Source organism: Tupaia chinensis, unplaced genomic scaffold, assembly GCF_000334495.1.
Source record: "Tupaia chinensis unplaced genomic scaffold, TupChi_1.0 Scaffold149011_1, whole genome shotgun sequence".
NCBI classification, from domain to species: Eukaryota; Metazoa; Chordata; class Mammalia; order Scandentia; family Tupaiidae; genus Tupaia; species Tupaia belangeri.
In genome coordinates, this window is record NW_006208857.1 from 1,316,239 (window position 1) to 1,332,044 (window position 15,806).

Here is a 15,806-nt window from a genome sequence, read left to right on the forward strand (position 1 = left end):
TTGGGCTTTTCTTGCTGATTGGCTCATGCTGAACTCTAGCAGTGGAGTTAAGTAAATACTGGCTCCCAGATACGGGAACCAAAATTGTACAGGAAATGTTGAGGTGGGCGGGAGCAAAAGGGCCAGTCCAGGTTCTCCAGTCAGGGGCCTCCAGGAGCACACACGCAGCTCTTCCATTTATTCCTAGCTCCTGTGGGAAGTGAAGGGGTCACCTTATGCTTCCGGTGGGACCTCTTGATTCTGCTCCACAGCACTCATTCATGCCTTCACGTCGTTGACAAACATCTGTTAAGCACTGCATGCAACCAATGGGCTACAGAAAAAACCCTTCGTGTGGCAAAATTTTACTCAATATCTATCATGCCCCTGTTCGGCACTCTTTACCCCTCTCTCAAAACCTTCCCCCACATTAATCCCAGGTGCTAGAGTGATGCTATATGTGGTGTGCCAGCAGTGTTTAATGAGTGGTTAAACCCATGGGAAAAAAACCCTGATTGGTAGCATTTGCCAATTTCCATGGTGCAAACACTCCCACCTTGGCATATTTTATATTACCAATGTGATGTCACTGAATACAAAATTTGGAAGAATTGCATAGAGGACATTGTGATATATTATTTCAACTACATAGGTAACAGTAGTTTGTATGTATAATGTCAAGAATGTAGATAATAGCAAAGTGTAAAATAATTAGGAAGTAATGAGTATTTATTACCTGTTCGAACTATAACTCACTCAGTTATGAATATGTATATATACTTTAATATTTAATAATAACTGCATTCAGCGATGAACTCACAAAATTCCTGCATATGTGACAATCAGTTCTTGCAAGGTAGAACATATCACTGCCTGGGAGCTGTAAGAAATACAGAATCTGGGACCAGTAGATAGTTTAATGGCTACGTTGCTGGACTCCCATGGAGTCGACTGCAGTTCGAGTCCTGGACTGAGGGGCTTAAAACACACTGGGCATGCGTATGTGTGTGTGTGTGTGTGTGGGTGTGTGTGTGTGTGGGTGTGTGTGTGTGTGGGTGTGTGTGTGTGTGGGTGTGTGTGTGTGTGTATGTGCCCAAAATCCTAAGAGGAGAATGAAGAAGGGATTGCATTGTGGCCATCTCCGGGAGGGCAGGGGGGATTTTTTGCTTTGTGTCCCTCTGTTTTTCTGTCTCTTTGGTGAATGCATGTGCCCTACAGCAAAAACCTCTAAAAAAAAGAAATAAAGAAAAAGGGGCTGGCAAGTGGCATAGTGGTTAAGTGCTCTGGACTCCCACATGGCTGACCACAGTTCAAGTCCTAGACCTAGACTAGGACTTGAAAAAGCTTGCTTTTTCACTTTCTCTCTCTCTGTGTCCCTCTCTGGTCAAATTAAAATAAATAAATAAATAAAGTTAAATAAAATAATTTCTTTTTTTAAAAAAAGAAAAAGAAATGCAGAATTTTAGGCCTCACCCATACCTACTGAATCAGAACCTGAATTTTAACACTTAACAATAACCTCAGGTAATTTACATGCATCATGCATTAGCGTTTGATAAGCACAGTAGCACTAGTAACAGAGGTAACCACTGTTTGTATCTTTTAGACCTTTTCTACAATGCAAATACATGTAATTTTTTTAAGAAAAATAAGGTTACGTTGTAAATGTTTAATAAGATTTCTTTTTATAAATGTTTAAATTTTCTTTTAAATTAATAATATGTCTGATATCTTTCCATGTCAGTTTATAGAGTTCTAGTTATTTTTAATGTCTCCATAGTATTTTAGGGCATAGATAAATCATGATTAAAAAAATCATTTCTCTCTGAATGTGCATCTATTGATTTCTCCCTTTTGCTTCAAGAAACCTAATGATTTAAAGAAAGTGTTTCCTTCAACATTCTCTCAATTCCCTTATTAGAATTTATCTTAAAAAAAAAAATCCAACAACTGGATTGGCCCCACGGCATAATTGTTAGGAGTCAGATCTTACATGGTTGACTGGGTGGGAATCTGGGTCTAGGCAGCTTAAAAAATATGACAGGTATGTTTGTGTGCTTGCCCCAAATCTTAATCTAACAGGAAGGTGAAATGGAGGGGAAAAAATTGCAGCATGACAATGCCTCATTGTGCGTGTGAGTGTGTGTGGGGGCTTATTTTTTTTCCTCAGGAGTGTACACACTCACTGGAAAAAAAAAAAATTGAGCCAGCCGGCAGTGTGGTGGTTAAGACAGCTGAATCCCACATGACCAACTGCACAGTTTGAGTAATAAAACTGGAGGCTTCAGAAACATAGTGGGCACATGTGTGTGCATGCCCCAAATCTCTAGAGGAGAATGGAGGAGAAAGGATTGTGGTGGGGCCATCCTCCCTGGGGTGTGATTTCTCACTTTTCCTCTCTCTTTCTCTCTCTCTCTAGTGAGCCCATGTGCCCATAGAAGAAAAATCCTGAAAACTATACTAAAGGGTTAATGACTAACAGTAACAGTTTATAATGTCTTCCTCCTTCCCTAGATTAAAAATGTTTGATTTCATTTTACCAATATGTGAAGGAGCAACACAGAGGCCTAGGTTGCTCAGCCTGAGCTCATTAGCAGGGACCCTCACCTAGCTTGCTGTCGGGGAGGAGGGGCCTCCAGTCTCCAAGGATCATTAGCAGTTCCTGTAGTCCCAGAGACAGAGAAGCAGCAAGGAGGCTTAGGGTAGAAGGTAGGAGCAGGTCCTTCACATGGGCTGATGCCATTCTGCCCCTCACCAGGATCAGCAGAGTGGCCTAGGCTGCTTGTAATGGGCTCGTCAGCAGGGAACTCCACTCAGCCTGCTGTGGGGGAGGAGGAGCTGCTCCAGCTCATACTCCTAGCAAAGTGGTATACCACCTTGCATCCTACCTGTCAGCTCAGCCTCCAGCCTCATTAGGGTCAGTTAGGTTTGGATATATAGGAACCAAACATCCAAAGAAAAGAGAATCTGGAGGAATTCTCTGCCCCAAACCCGCTTAAGCTGTAAAAGGAGAGAAACTCTCATCTGAAAACCTGAACCCATAACTTCTATGTGAATTACATACTCCCATCCACAGTAGAAGAGGGGAACTGGTACAGCCCTAACTCACAGCATAGGGAAGCGCAGGGGCTCATAGCTGCAGAAATGTTCTCCAAAGAAGCAGGAAGAAATGAATATATCATCAGATGACTAAAAATCAAAGTGGAGCCCTCAAGAAATAAGAGAAAACCAGGAAAATACCTCCATCCCTTAAGGAGGGGGAGATTTTTAACATAATAACTCATCAATAATGGATAAAACACAGGAGATCACAGAAATGTGAGGAAAATAACTCAGAATATTCATTGTAATAAAACTCAGTGAGATACAAGGAAAAACAGACAACCAATTCCAGGAGATGAGGAAACTCTTTCATGACTTGAAGGAGGAAGTCCATAAAGAGATAGACACACTGAAAAAGAATCAGACAGAACTTCTGGAAATAAAGAATATTATGTAGGAAATCAAAAACTCCCTTCAAAGTATCAACAGAAGATTAGACCAAAGCAGAAGAAAGAATCTCTGACCTTGAAGACAAAACCTCCAGTTTAGTCCTGGCAACCAAAAAGAATTAAAAAAATAATAATTATTAAAACCCGGAACAATATACGGGAAATCCTAGACACCATTAAATGGCTGAATAGCTGCATAATAGGTATCCCAAAAGGCAAAGAGGCAGGCAAAGGCACAGAAAACATCTTCCATGCTATATTAGCTGAAAATTTTTCAAATTTGGAGAGGCATTCAGACTTCTAAATTCAGAAAACATAAAGGACACTAAATAGGTATAACATAAGAAGATCCTCTCCAAGGCATATAATGGCCAAATTGGTATAAACTAGACAAAGACAGTATTCTTTTTTTTTTTTTTTCTGGAGAGGTTTTTGCCATAGGGTGCATGTGCTCGCCAGACAGACTGAGAGAGACAGAGAGACAGAAAGCGAGAAATCACCCCCCAGGGGGATGGCCATGCCATAATCCCTTCTCCTCCATTCTCCTCGGGATCTTGGGCACGCACGCACACGCACCCGGCGTGAGTTTAAGCCACCGGGTCCAGGACGTGAACTGTGGTCGACTACATGGGAGTCCAGCGACATAGCTGTTACACTAACTGCTGGTCCCTAAAGACAATATTCTAAAAATGGGAAGGGAGAAATGCCAGGTTACTTACAAAGATTACCACATTAGACTAGTATCTGAATTCTCAACTGAAACAATTCAGGTGAGGAAAGAATGGAAAGATATATTTAAAACTCTGAAAGAAAAATGATTTCAGCCAAGAGCACTATACTAGCAAGATTATTCTTCAGATGGGAAGGAGAAATAAAATCATTCCCAGATAAACAAATGCTGAAAGAATCCACTAAAATGAAACCAGCTCTTCAGGAAACACTTAAGGGAATATACACCAGGAAAACAAAAAGGAGATAAATGTAAGTAAGAGGACAGAAAACAACTAGGAAAAAAAAGGTAAATTCACAAATATCTATAATAATATCGAATGGCAGGGTTAAATTTCCCAATTAAAAGGTTAGAAATGGAGATTTAACTATTTTATAAACAAGCAGGTGTAAGTACAAATCTCCCAATTATTTGATAGACAGTTATCTTTATAGGTTTCAATTTATATATTTATTATAACCATTATTCATTGTATAAAACTAGATCACAGAAAAAAAGTTCAAAATGTTGCAAATAGTTGAGTCTTTCTTTGGAATGAATTTAAAGAAGACTAAAGACAAAAACCTTGTAAAGCCTGTAAATCAGCAAATAACTACCATGTCTTCACTTTTAATCATCTCTTTCCAATTTTAAAAAATTTTTAATTTATTCTTTATTTTAAATTTTATTTATTTATTTTCGCTATTTTGTTTTATTTTTGCCTTTTTAAGGACTTATTTCTTTATGGATCATCAGTATTCTCATCTTATAAGAAATCATAGTGAATGAATAAAAGTTTTCTTTTTCTATTTCTTCTTGATGAACTATTGTTATATACAATTTTACCTATCTCTGACTGGACCAATGACTGATACCACCAATCTTTTCAGATTATGAATTTATTTTAAAAACTATTTTGTAAAAAGGAATAATTTATTTATTATTATTACTTTAATTCACAAGAGAGGAAGAGAGAGAGAGAGAGAGAGAGAGAGAAAGTGAGAAATCAAGTCACCAAGTCCAGGACTTGACCCGTGGTTAGCCATGTGGTAGTCCAGTGCCTCAACCACCACACCACCTGCTGGTCCCCACTTTATAAACTCTTATCTCCCATGGTCCTCTACATGGAAATGACAAATTCTTCTTTTATTGGCTTTGTTAAGATTATCTTCGTTTTCAAAAATCTATCCTCATTAATTTATGAGACTTGTATTGTCCAATTATTAATTAATTTGTTTTTCCTTAGAATTGTATTTCATAGTAAAGAACGTCAGACAGTTCTGTACGTACTTCCAGTGGAATGGGTCTTGAATGTTCATAATATAATGTCAATGTTCACGATGGTGCATATGTTTGTATCTTCAATTTGTTTATTAAACACTAAATACATGCTTTTCTTTCTTTCTTTTTTTTTTGGAGAGGTTTTTTGCTATAGGGCACTCACCAGACAGACAGAGAGAAACATAGAGACAGAAAGCGAGAAATCACCCCCCCCAGGGGGATGGTCATGCCGCAATCCCTTCTCCTCTATTCTCCTCTTGGAATCTTGGGCACGCATGCACATGTGCCCGGCGTGAGTTGTAAGCCACTGGGTCTGAGACTCGAACCGCGGTCGACTACGTGGGAGTCCGGTGACATAGCCCTAACTGTGGGTTCCCTAAATATTTTCTTTTTTTTTTTTTTTTTTTGGAGAGATTTTTGCTATAGGGCGCGTGCGCTCGCCAGACAGAGGGACACAGAGACAGAAGGCAGGAAATCAAAATCACCCCCCGGGGGGATGGCCACGCTGCAATCCCTTCTCCTCCATTCTCCTCTTGGGATCCTGGGCATGCATGCACACGCGCCCGGCGTGAGTTTAAGCCACCGGGTCCAGGATGCGAACCGCGGTCGACTACGTGGGAGTCCAGCGACATAGCCATTACGCTAACTGCTGGTCCCAATACATGCTTTTAAAGACCATTCTGTACCCTACAAAAACGTGCAGTGAAAAGATGTAAATCATAAATTACAACAAATATTCCCACATGGTCGAGCGTGGTTTGAGTCCTAGCCTTTGCAGCTTGAAAAACACTCCAGGTGCATGTCCCCCAGCTTCCAACAGGTTGGAGAACTGGAGAAGGGACCGTGGCATGAACATACCCCACCGTGAGTGCTTGGTCCCTCTCCCTTATTCTCTCTCTCTCTCTGGTGAGTGCTGGCTTATAAAAACAACAACAAATATATATATATATAACATATAACACACAATACACACATGCAATCTTACATATATATGTAAGATTGGAGAAACATCTTTGCTTTTTCATCTATATCCTATAGGTACCTTAACAGAGAAGAAAGAGTAACAGTTCTTGAAGTCAGTAAACCAGCAACTATTCCCATTAAAGGAAGTCAATTGTGAAAGATTTTCAGCTTTTAAAAGATATTTAAGGGGCCAGCAGGTGGCGTGGTGGTTAAGGCACTGGGCTCTACCACTGTTGCTGGACCTGGTGGCTGGCTTTCTCACTTTCCTTGTCTCTCTGTTTCTGTCTGATGAGCACATGTGCCCTATAACAAATTTTTTTAAAAAGTAAAAATTTAAAATAATCTTTGAAAAGATATATAAATATTTTTTCCTCAATTGTAGGAAAGTCTGCTCCTAAGCATATGAATGAACATGGTTTTCATATTAAATGAATAATATTTCGAGTTTCAAATGCATTTTAACTGAATTTTACATTTTTTGTGTTGAATTTTTTTCTTTGACCCATGCGTTGGTAGTGTATTTTAATTTTCCCAAGCATATGAGAATTAAAAAATAATTATATTTTGTTGTTCGCTTTTTGTTAATTGTGTTATGGTGGAAAACACATTGATATTGACTCTTTGAAACTCACTGAGCCTTGCTTTGTGGCTTAGCACTTGATCAATTTTTGTAAATGTTCCAAATGCATCATCCCTAATTGTTCAGTAGAGCATTTTATGTACAGCCAATAAATGAGGCTGACTATATTGCTCAACTTTTCTGTCTTTTATAATTTTTTCCATCCTTGATCTACCAGTAATAGAGAAAAGCATGTTGAGTTCTTCCATTATGGTGGTGAATTTGTCAATTTCTCTCTGAGTTCTCTTTCTCTCTCTTTTTGGCTTTTGCCATAGGGAGCATGCAGTTATCAGAGAGAAACAGGGAGAGTAAAAGTAAGAGGTCACCCCCTAGTGCAGATGGCCATGCTACAATCCCTTCTCCTCCATCCTCTTCCTGGGATTTTAGGCACACATGCACATGCACCCAGCGTGATTTTCAAGTCCAGGTCCGGGACCCACACTATGGTCAGACATATGGGAGTCCAGCCACCTTAACCACCACACCTCTTTCTGGCCCCTCTATAAATATTTTTGAAGGTAATGAATATATTTATTACCTTGAGTATAGTAATGATATCACAGACTTATCAAATTGTTTACACTAAATAGATGCAATTATTTATACATCCACTATACCTCAATAAACACATTAAAAATAATAAAGGGAACTAGCAAGTGAAGGGAGGAAAACAAGAACAGTGAAACTTCTTTCATAATGTGGAATAACTGAGCATGTACGGAGGGCAGGGGCCCAGAAGTCTGTCTGAGGGGAGGTGTGAAAGGACCCTGGGTATGACATCAAAGTGGCAACTGAGTATATTATCCTGGAGGAAGAGGAATAATGATAGAAGAGAAAGGGAAAATACTGGGGTTATTTAAAAAGTGAACATGTTACTTAGAAATTATTAGGATACGTTATTTAAATAGTAAAGATATATCAACAAAGAAACTTTTAGCAATTGGCCTTAGGTTCTTTTTTTTTTTTTGAGAGTTTTTTTTTACTGTAGGGCGCGTGTACTCGCCAGACAGACAGAGAGAGACAGAGAGACAGAAAGCGAGAAATCACCCCTCAGGGGGGATGGTCACGCTGCAATCCCTTCTCCTCCATTCTCCTCTCGGGATCTTGGGCACGCACGCACACGCGCCCGGCGTGAGTTCTAAGCCACCGGGTCCGGGATGTGAACCATGGTCGACTACGTGGGAGTCCAGCGACATAGCCATTACCCTAACTGGTGGTTCCCTGGCCTTAGGTTTTCCAGAAAAAAATAGTCAGCTCTCCAAAGGAAGGGACCAGGTCTTGGCAACCAGAGAGTAGATTGCCACCATGAGTTCTATTAGTTTTTGGTTTATATATTTGGAACCTATTTTTATTAAGTTTATTTTGCTAAATTTATAAAAATTACATTGTCTTAGTAAATTGAACTTTAATCATTATTTAACCTCTAGCCATACAAATGCTTTCTTATTAAGTCTATTTTGTCTGGTATTAATACAGTGACCCCAGCTTTACTTCAAATATTTTCATGTCCTTGTATTTCAGGTATGTCTCTTGTAAACATCATGGAATTATGTGGTATCCAGCTTTCAAGATGTCCACCAAAGAGCTCTATGACACCCTTGTGCAGTCCAACACTACAGCTGACCCGTGTAACCAACAGGATATGGTGCAGATAACCTCTTTGACTCTGACACCAGGTCATAAAAGACATTGTGTCTTTCACTTCGCTGTCTCTTGGGCCATCTGCTCTGTGGAAAGCCGGTCGCCAAGTCATGAGGACATTCAAGCAGCACTATGGAGAGCTCCACAGAGTCAGGGACTGAGGCCTCCCGCCCATGACTGGCATCAGTTTACCAGCCTGGTGAACGAGCTATCTTGGCAGTGGATCCAGCCTCAGTCAAGCCTTCAGGTGTCAGGGGCTCTCACTGACATCTGAGGGACTCTGAACTAGAACCAGTGAGGGAAGCTAACCAAAAGCAGAGGAGTATTTTTCAGCTTCTATAAAGAAAAATGCTCTCATTTTTCTTGAAATTCATGGCTTCCTTGATGTGTCTTATTTTTTCCACCTTTGGTAGAGGAGTAGCTACAAGGAAATAGGCTTCTGTACTGTAAAAAATGGCAGAGCAAGTGACATGGTAAGTGACAACTGATCTGGACCTCTGTGTTGCAGACGAGTAGGGCAGAGAAGGGACCATGAGCTGGAGGGAGCATGTCGTCCACAGGGGAAGGTCTGCATCTCCAGCTGAAGTTCACTCATGGGAATGTGGCCCGAGGATGCAGGTCCTGCAGGTTTTCCAAGTGACCTCAGGAATCCACATTTAAATACAGAAGAGCTGGAGTTTTAAATATTGTCTGAAAATGTAAAACCACAACCGAGACTTAGACACACACATATGTGTGATGATTTGGGTGAAAAGGGCCAGAGATGCTCAGTCGTGTTCTCAGGGTGGAGGAAGAGGGAGGTGGATGTTCTGACCTCCAGAACTGTGAGTCAGGCTCCTTCCATTTCTGAGATCCTGTAATAAAATATATATGGCTGCTCACTCAAATCAAGGGCCCACTTGTATCCCACTGCTTGCTCCAAGGGCAATACCCTGAATGTCTGTGGTTTTCTTCTCTGAGCAAGAGGCTCCACCCTTGGGAATGACTTGAGGGTGGGAGCTTGCTCAGGGCCCGCACCTGAGGATACATTAAGTTTTTGGTGTAAATTATACCTGGTAAGTCAGTTTCACAGGGAGGCCAGAAATTTAGGATGACAAATTTGTCCTGGAGTATTAGAGGAAAAAAAAAAGATAAATGCTTTAAAAAAATTCTTTTATTTTTATTTTCAGAGGGTGCAGGGAAGTGGGGAGAAAGCCCTCTCTCATCAGGATTTCGGGCACACACTCTTGACATGTTTCTCAAGCCAAATGGAGCAGGATTTGAACCGCAGTCAGCCACATGGGGCCCAGTTCCCTATGCACTGTACTTAACTGCTACACTACAGGGCAGGTTGACATAAGTGTTTTGCTTTGGTTTGTTTTTTGTTTTTCCCTAAATAAACCAACAATTTGTAGGTCAGGAGAGGCTATTCAAATAGCTAATGAACGCACACTTCAGGAACAAAGGTAAGGGGAAAGTTCCCTTGGTTCACAGATGTTTGGGTAATCGCCTCCTCGGAGAAGATATGGCCCAGTTCACAGAGGTGTTTTCCGTGTCTTGGAGGAGATGCCCGGAATGGTGGACTCAGTTAAAAGGAAGTTTGCTTGATCCAACACACATGGTCCCAAAGCTTCTCCCCCACCAAGGAAATCAGAGTTAAAAGGGTTCCAGCCCTGGGTTCAGAGTAAACCTGGACGAGCCTGGCAGAGATGCTGGGGCCTTCAGTCTGTCAGGATGCAACTGGGAGAGTCCCAGAGGAGGTGCTGACTCCTAACTCTTTTCTAGCCATGAGACCTGATGCCTCCACTTTGGGACTCTCTTGGACTGAGCTGGGTAAAGGCACGGGCAGTACAGGGCACCAGGCCAGGGGTTGGAGGACAAGGGGATGGGCTTTTCTGCTCCATAGCAGTGCAGTCTCTGGCGAGTCACTTTTAGAGAGATTTTTGCTGCAGGGTGTGTGTGCTCACCATAGAGACAGAGAGACAGAGAGTGAGAAATCACCCCTGATTGGGCGGAGGGGGATGGCCATGCTGCCATCCCTTCTCCATTCTCTTTTTGGCATCTTGGGCATGCATGCACATGTGCCCAATGAGAATTTTATTTAAGTCACCGGGTCCAGTCCTCGAACCACAGTCGACTGTGTGGGAGTCCAGTGACATAACCATTATGCCATCTTCTGGTCCTCTGGCAAGTCACTTCACTGATCTTTCACTTCTCCACCTGCACACGGGGAACAACATCACCTACACACTAATCACAGTGGCGGCCCTGTGGTCTGCAGAGCAAGGCCTGTGAAGGCGCCCCGAGAACCGAAGCACCTCTGGAAGGAGAAGCGTTTCGCCTGGCACCTTCTTGCTCCTCCAGCCCTTCTCCACCATGCTTCCCCTCATGCTCTGTGCTCCAGCCACACAAGCCCAGTTTTCAGTTTCTTGGACGTAGCTCCCTTCTGCCACTGGGCCTTTGCACATGTGATTCCCACAGCCCAAAGTCATCCCTCATCTTTCCCTTGGTTTTACTTCTCATCAGGCAGAGCTCGGTTCATTGCGCCTGTTTAGGGAAGGCTTCTTGGACCGCAGCCCACTCCACTCCCGTCAGTGCAGGTTGAATCCTCGTACTCGTGGGCTCCCACTACGGGTCTTTCATGGCTGTCTGCAGTAACGATTTGCTTGGATTTATGTCACTTCTTGCCAAGTGACCATAACCTCCAGAAGGGCAGCAGTGAAGCGTTTTTGATCCCCAGAGCCTAGCCCAGGTACTCACATACAATAATGATTGCAGAGCAGACCCAGGAATCGGAGCGGCTGCAGTTCTGTATCCAGGTGCCTGGGTTAGGATCCTCAGAACAAGGAAACCCCGGGGAGGTGAGTCTCCTCTTTGAATAAGGCCGGTGTTTCCACCTTTTCTTCCCCTCCCTTTAAGCCGAGCTGTGTGTCACTCCGTGATGTCACGTTGATGTCTGTATATACTATATCCAGCAAGTCACAGCAAGGAACAGTTAGCGGTCGGCAGGCGATGCCTCTGTGTGTCTGGCAGGAGGGGCGAGGAGCTCTGGGGCCCGAGCACAGCAGCCAGTGCAGGACCAGGGGACACAGACGTCAGCTGAGGCTGCTGTCTGGGACACAGCTCGGGAGCCCTGAATTATTAATAAGAGCTCCAGGAAGCCCAGGAGCTTTTCAGGAACCTTTATCCAATGAAGGGAAAATAAATTCCAAGAATGCTCTTAAGCACAATTATGGCTTTTGTTTTTTTCACTTTGAGAACTTGATGTTGATGTAGAGTATTGGTAAAGTGCCCAGAGCAGAGGCATACAGCCCCTCACATTTTCACAAACCAAACTCCGCTCTTGTCACCAGTTTGGAAGCTGGTGCTGGAGGCTAGGAAATAGAATTCTACCAGTACGCCCCGTAGGGGCTCCCTCAGGCTCTCTTTTAGCCACTCCCCTCCCCTCCGCCCCCACGAGAACTGCTCTCTTTACTTCTCACAGTGTAGGTCAGATCTGCTGATTTTTGTATTCTATATAGACGCATTACTACAACAACTACTTCCTTGAGCCATGCTCCCTCTCATTTTAGTTATTTACTTCTTCCATGAGCAAGAGCCATACACAGAGACAGGGGGAGCGGGCCAGGCACCTCCAGTAGGGTCCCGTTGCTCCGGTCCACCCCCAACCTCAGCCAGCCTGGGATCACAGGCACCCCCATGCCTGGCAAACCAGGAGATCTCTGAACGCAATTCTGGAGTCACGCTGTGTGGTTTGGCCTCACAGGGTTGGGTTATGCTGCTGCGCCATTGTCCAGCCCCCAAGTCTGGCTTCTTCACCTCAACAGTCAGTGCATTTATTTACTTTTAATTTTAATTTACTTTATATTCAGTCACTGTACACCATCACAGCATACACAACGAGATTTCCCATCCAGAATACACCATGTATTGGGTTAATCAATAGCATTGCTATACATGTTATCATCCACCAAGACTATTTCCTCTCTTGTTTCTTTTTTTAAATAATTATTTTATTTAACTGTATTGATTATTATTATTATTATTTTCCAGTTTGATCAGAGAGAGAGAGTTAGAAAGCAAGCCTCCAGGTCCAGGACTCCAACCATGGTCAGCCATGTGGGAGCATCCAGCGCTTTTAATCACCATGCCACCCACTGGCCCCCCCTTTCTTGTTTCTTACATATTTTGCATTTTCCCCCCTTGATTCCCGACTTCTCACCCTCTGCCATTTCCCGCCCTCCTCCCACACTGTCTCTGGTATCTACAGTTGCTTTCCATGTTTCCTTTTTTTTTTTTTTTCACATTTTTTTGATGTACAAAAACCTTAAAATACTTTCACTAGCAAGCCCAGCTGACATCTACATGGCTGTGAAGCATGTCTGCACAGTCGGTGCATTTGTGAGGTTCATCCGTGTCGTGCGTGCGGTCATAGGTCGTTCTCACCGAGTAGTAACTCCTTGTATGGACAGCCCACACTTTCCCTCCATTTCATCGCTGACGGATGTTGGGGGAGTTTCCAGTTTGGGGCTATTATATACAGAAACACCACTGAGTTTGGTTCATCCAGAAGAGGGGTGAAAGTTCAATCAAGTTGTCTTTTACTATGGTCTTTCCGCATTCTTACTCTTCTTTTTAAAACTTTTTGCTATAGGACATAGGCACTTTCTGGAGACAGAGAGGGCAAGTGAGAAATCACCCCTCCCCCTCCAGGGGGATGGTCACGCTGCAGTCTCTTCTCCATTCTCCTGGATTTTAGGCAGGCACACACGTGTGGTCAGCATGGTGTTTTTAAAGCCGGATCTGAGACTTGAACTTCCTTGAACTTCACAGTTGGCCATGCGAGCTACCTTAACCTCCATGCCATTGACTGTCCCAGCATTTATTTTCCCCCCTTTCCTTTACTTTCCTCTTTCCTTTTTTTTTTTTTTTTTGAGAGATTTGCACTGTAGGGCGCGTGCGCTCGCCAGACGGACAGAGAGAGACATAGAGACAGAAAGCGAGAAATCACCCCCCAGGGGGGATGGTCACGCAGCAATCCCTTCTCCTCCATTCTCCTCTCGGGATCTTGGGCACGCACGCGCGTGAGTTTTAAGCCACCGGGTCCAGGACACGAACTGCGGTCGACTATGTGGGAGTCCAGCGACATAGCCATTATACTAACGTCCTCTTCTTCCCTTTCCTTCTTTCCTTTCCTTTCTTCTTCTTTTCTTTTCCTCCTCCTCCTCCTCCTCCGCCTTTTTTTTTTTTTTCCCATCCCTGGGAAACTAGATCTAATTGGATCTAGAAAAAAAACTATAATTTTCTTTCTTTTCAGACTTCACAGATAATCTCTTCCTCCTTTTCTCATTTGTGACTTTACTTTGTATAAATACATTCCAAATACAGTTCTGTGCTTAATTCTCCCCCTCTTCCTTTGTTCCGTGGTTGAAGTCCCATACCTGGTGGCTTGCTTTCTCACTTTCCCGCTCTCTCTCTCTGTCTTTCTGTGATCAAATTAAAAAAAATACTAATAATAAATAAACAAAATTAAATAAATAATTATTTTAAAAAAGCAAACATTTAAAGACATTAAGCACTACCACAAGTTCACTGTGGGAAGTTGGAAAATACAAAGAAACGTAAGAAAACTTCAGTCTTCCGACACCTAGAGACAGCAGTGCAAACCCGTCCGCACGTTTCCCCTGGCGCTGTCTTCTGCGCGCATTTGACATGGCCGAGATGGCGCTGCTGTGCGCATCCGCCTCTCTTTTCACTGAGGAGCGTAAGTACTCCCCAGGTCATTAAGAACTGTCCTTCAGCATTGTTCTTCACGACTACGTGATAATCCATCCCATGAGTGTGCCAAAAGTTATTCTGGAACATTTAGGATGCTTGCAGTTTCATTTGGACTGCCAGGAACAATGCTTCAGTGACTATCTTGTATGTCAATCTTTTTCCTAACATCAGATGATTTCCTTAAGAGATTCCTAGAACCACAGGATGCTTCCGGTTTGCAGTTCCACATACCTAAGATCATCACCGCTGTGTCTGAGCACGCCATTGTGCCTCAAGTACACAGTCTTCTCCCCAGGGAAGAATTTACCAGGCCATGCTCACTTCTCCACCTGGGCGGTCGCCTGCCTTAGAATCAGCTCTGACCCCGCGTTGAACCTACAGTTTACATGTGATCCTTCTTGGTGAATTCAGATACTAATAATCTATTGGAAGACACTTTTGCATAAGCAAGTGATTTTTAAAAATGATTAAATATTGTAACAGCAAAAAAAAAAAAAAGATTCTTAGAAGTAGAATTTACTAGATTAAGGCTATTGACACTTGAAAGAAGTCCGGTATATGTTGCCAAGTTGCTTTGCAGAAAGGTAACTGTTTAAAAAAATTTGCTACAGGGTGTGTGCACTTGCTGGAAAGAGAGAGACAGAGAGTGAGAGAGGGAAAGTGAGAAATCACCCTCGGGGGGGATGGCCACACCATAATCCCATCTCCAGCATTCTCCTCCCGAGACTGTGGGCATATTTGCACATGCTCCTGGCATGCTTTTCGAGCCACCGGGTCAGGGCCTTGAACCACATAGTCAGCCATGTGAGAGTCAGTCCCCTTAACCCCTTAACCAACACATTACTGGCTGGCCCAAAAAGCAAGGGATTTTTTTGAGAGAGAGTTTTGCTATAGAGCGTGTGTGATTGCCAGAAAGACAGAGAGACGGAAAGTGAGAAATCATCCCCCGGGGGGATGGCCATAGCACAATCCCTTCTCCTCCGTTCTCCTCTCCAGATCTTGGGCACGCATGCACACATGCCTGGCTTGAGTTTAAGCCACAGGGTCTGGGACTCGAACCACTATCGACTACATGGGAGTCCAGTGATGTAGCCATTATGTTATCTGCTGGTCCCAATGCAAGATTTTTTTTATACCATTTTTATCCAAGTTTACAATCAGATCATGAGAGAACACATTTTATTCCATCTTTATATATATATATATTTTTTTTGAGAGGTTTTTGCTATAGGGTGTGTGCGCTCGCCAGACAGAGAGAGACATAGAGACAGAAAGCGAGAAATCACCCCCCAGGGGGGATGGCCACACCGCAATCCCTTCTCCTCCATTCTCCTCTCAGGATCTTGGGCACGCACGCACACACGCC

At 43.1% G+C, this 15,806-nt stretch overlaps 1 long non-coding RNA gene across 1 annotated transcript in view; it reads left to right on the forward strand.

Moving 5' to 3' along the window:
- LOC114006576 (uncharacterized) overlaps positions 1–9,052 on the forward strand; it is a 27,379-nt gene extending 18,327 nt beyond the window's left edge. Inside the window, exon 2 of the long non-coding RNA XR_003548289.1 lies at positions 8,564–9,052. This is a non-coding gene — a long non-coding RNA (uncharacterized LOC114006576). The remainder of the gene's footprint in view (positions 1–8,563) is intronic.
- The last annotated feature ends 6,754 nt before the right edge of the window (positions 9,053–15,806 follow it).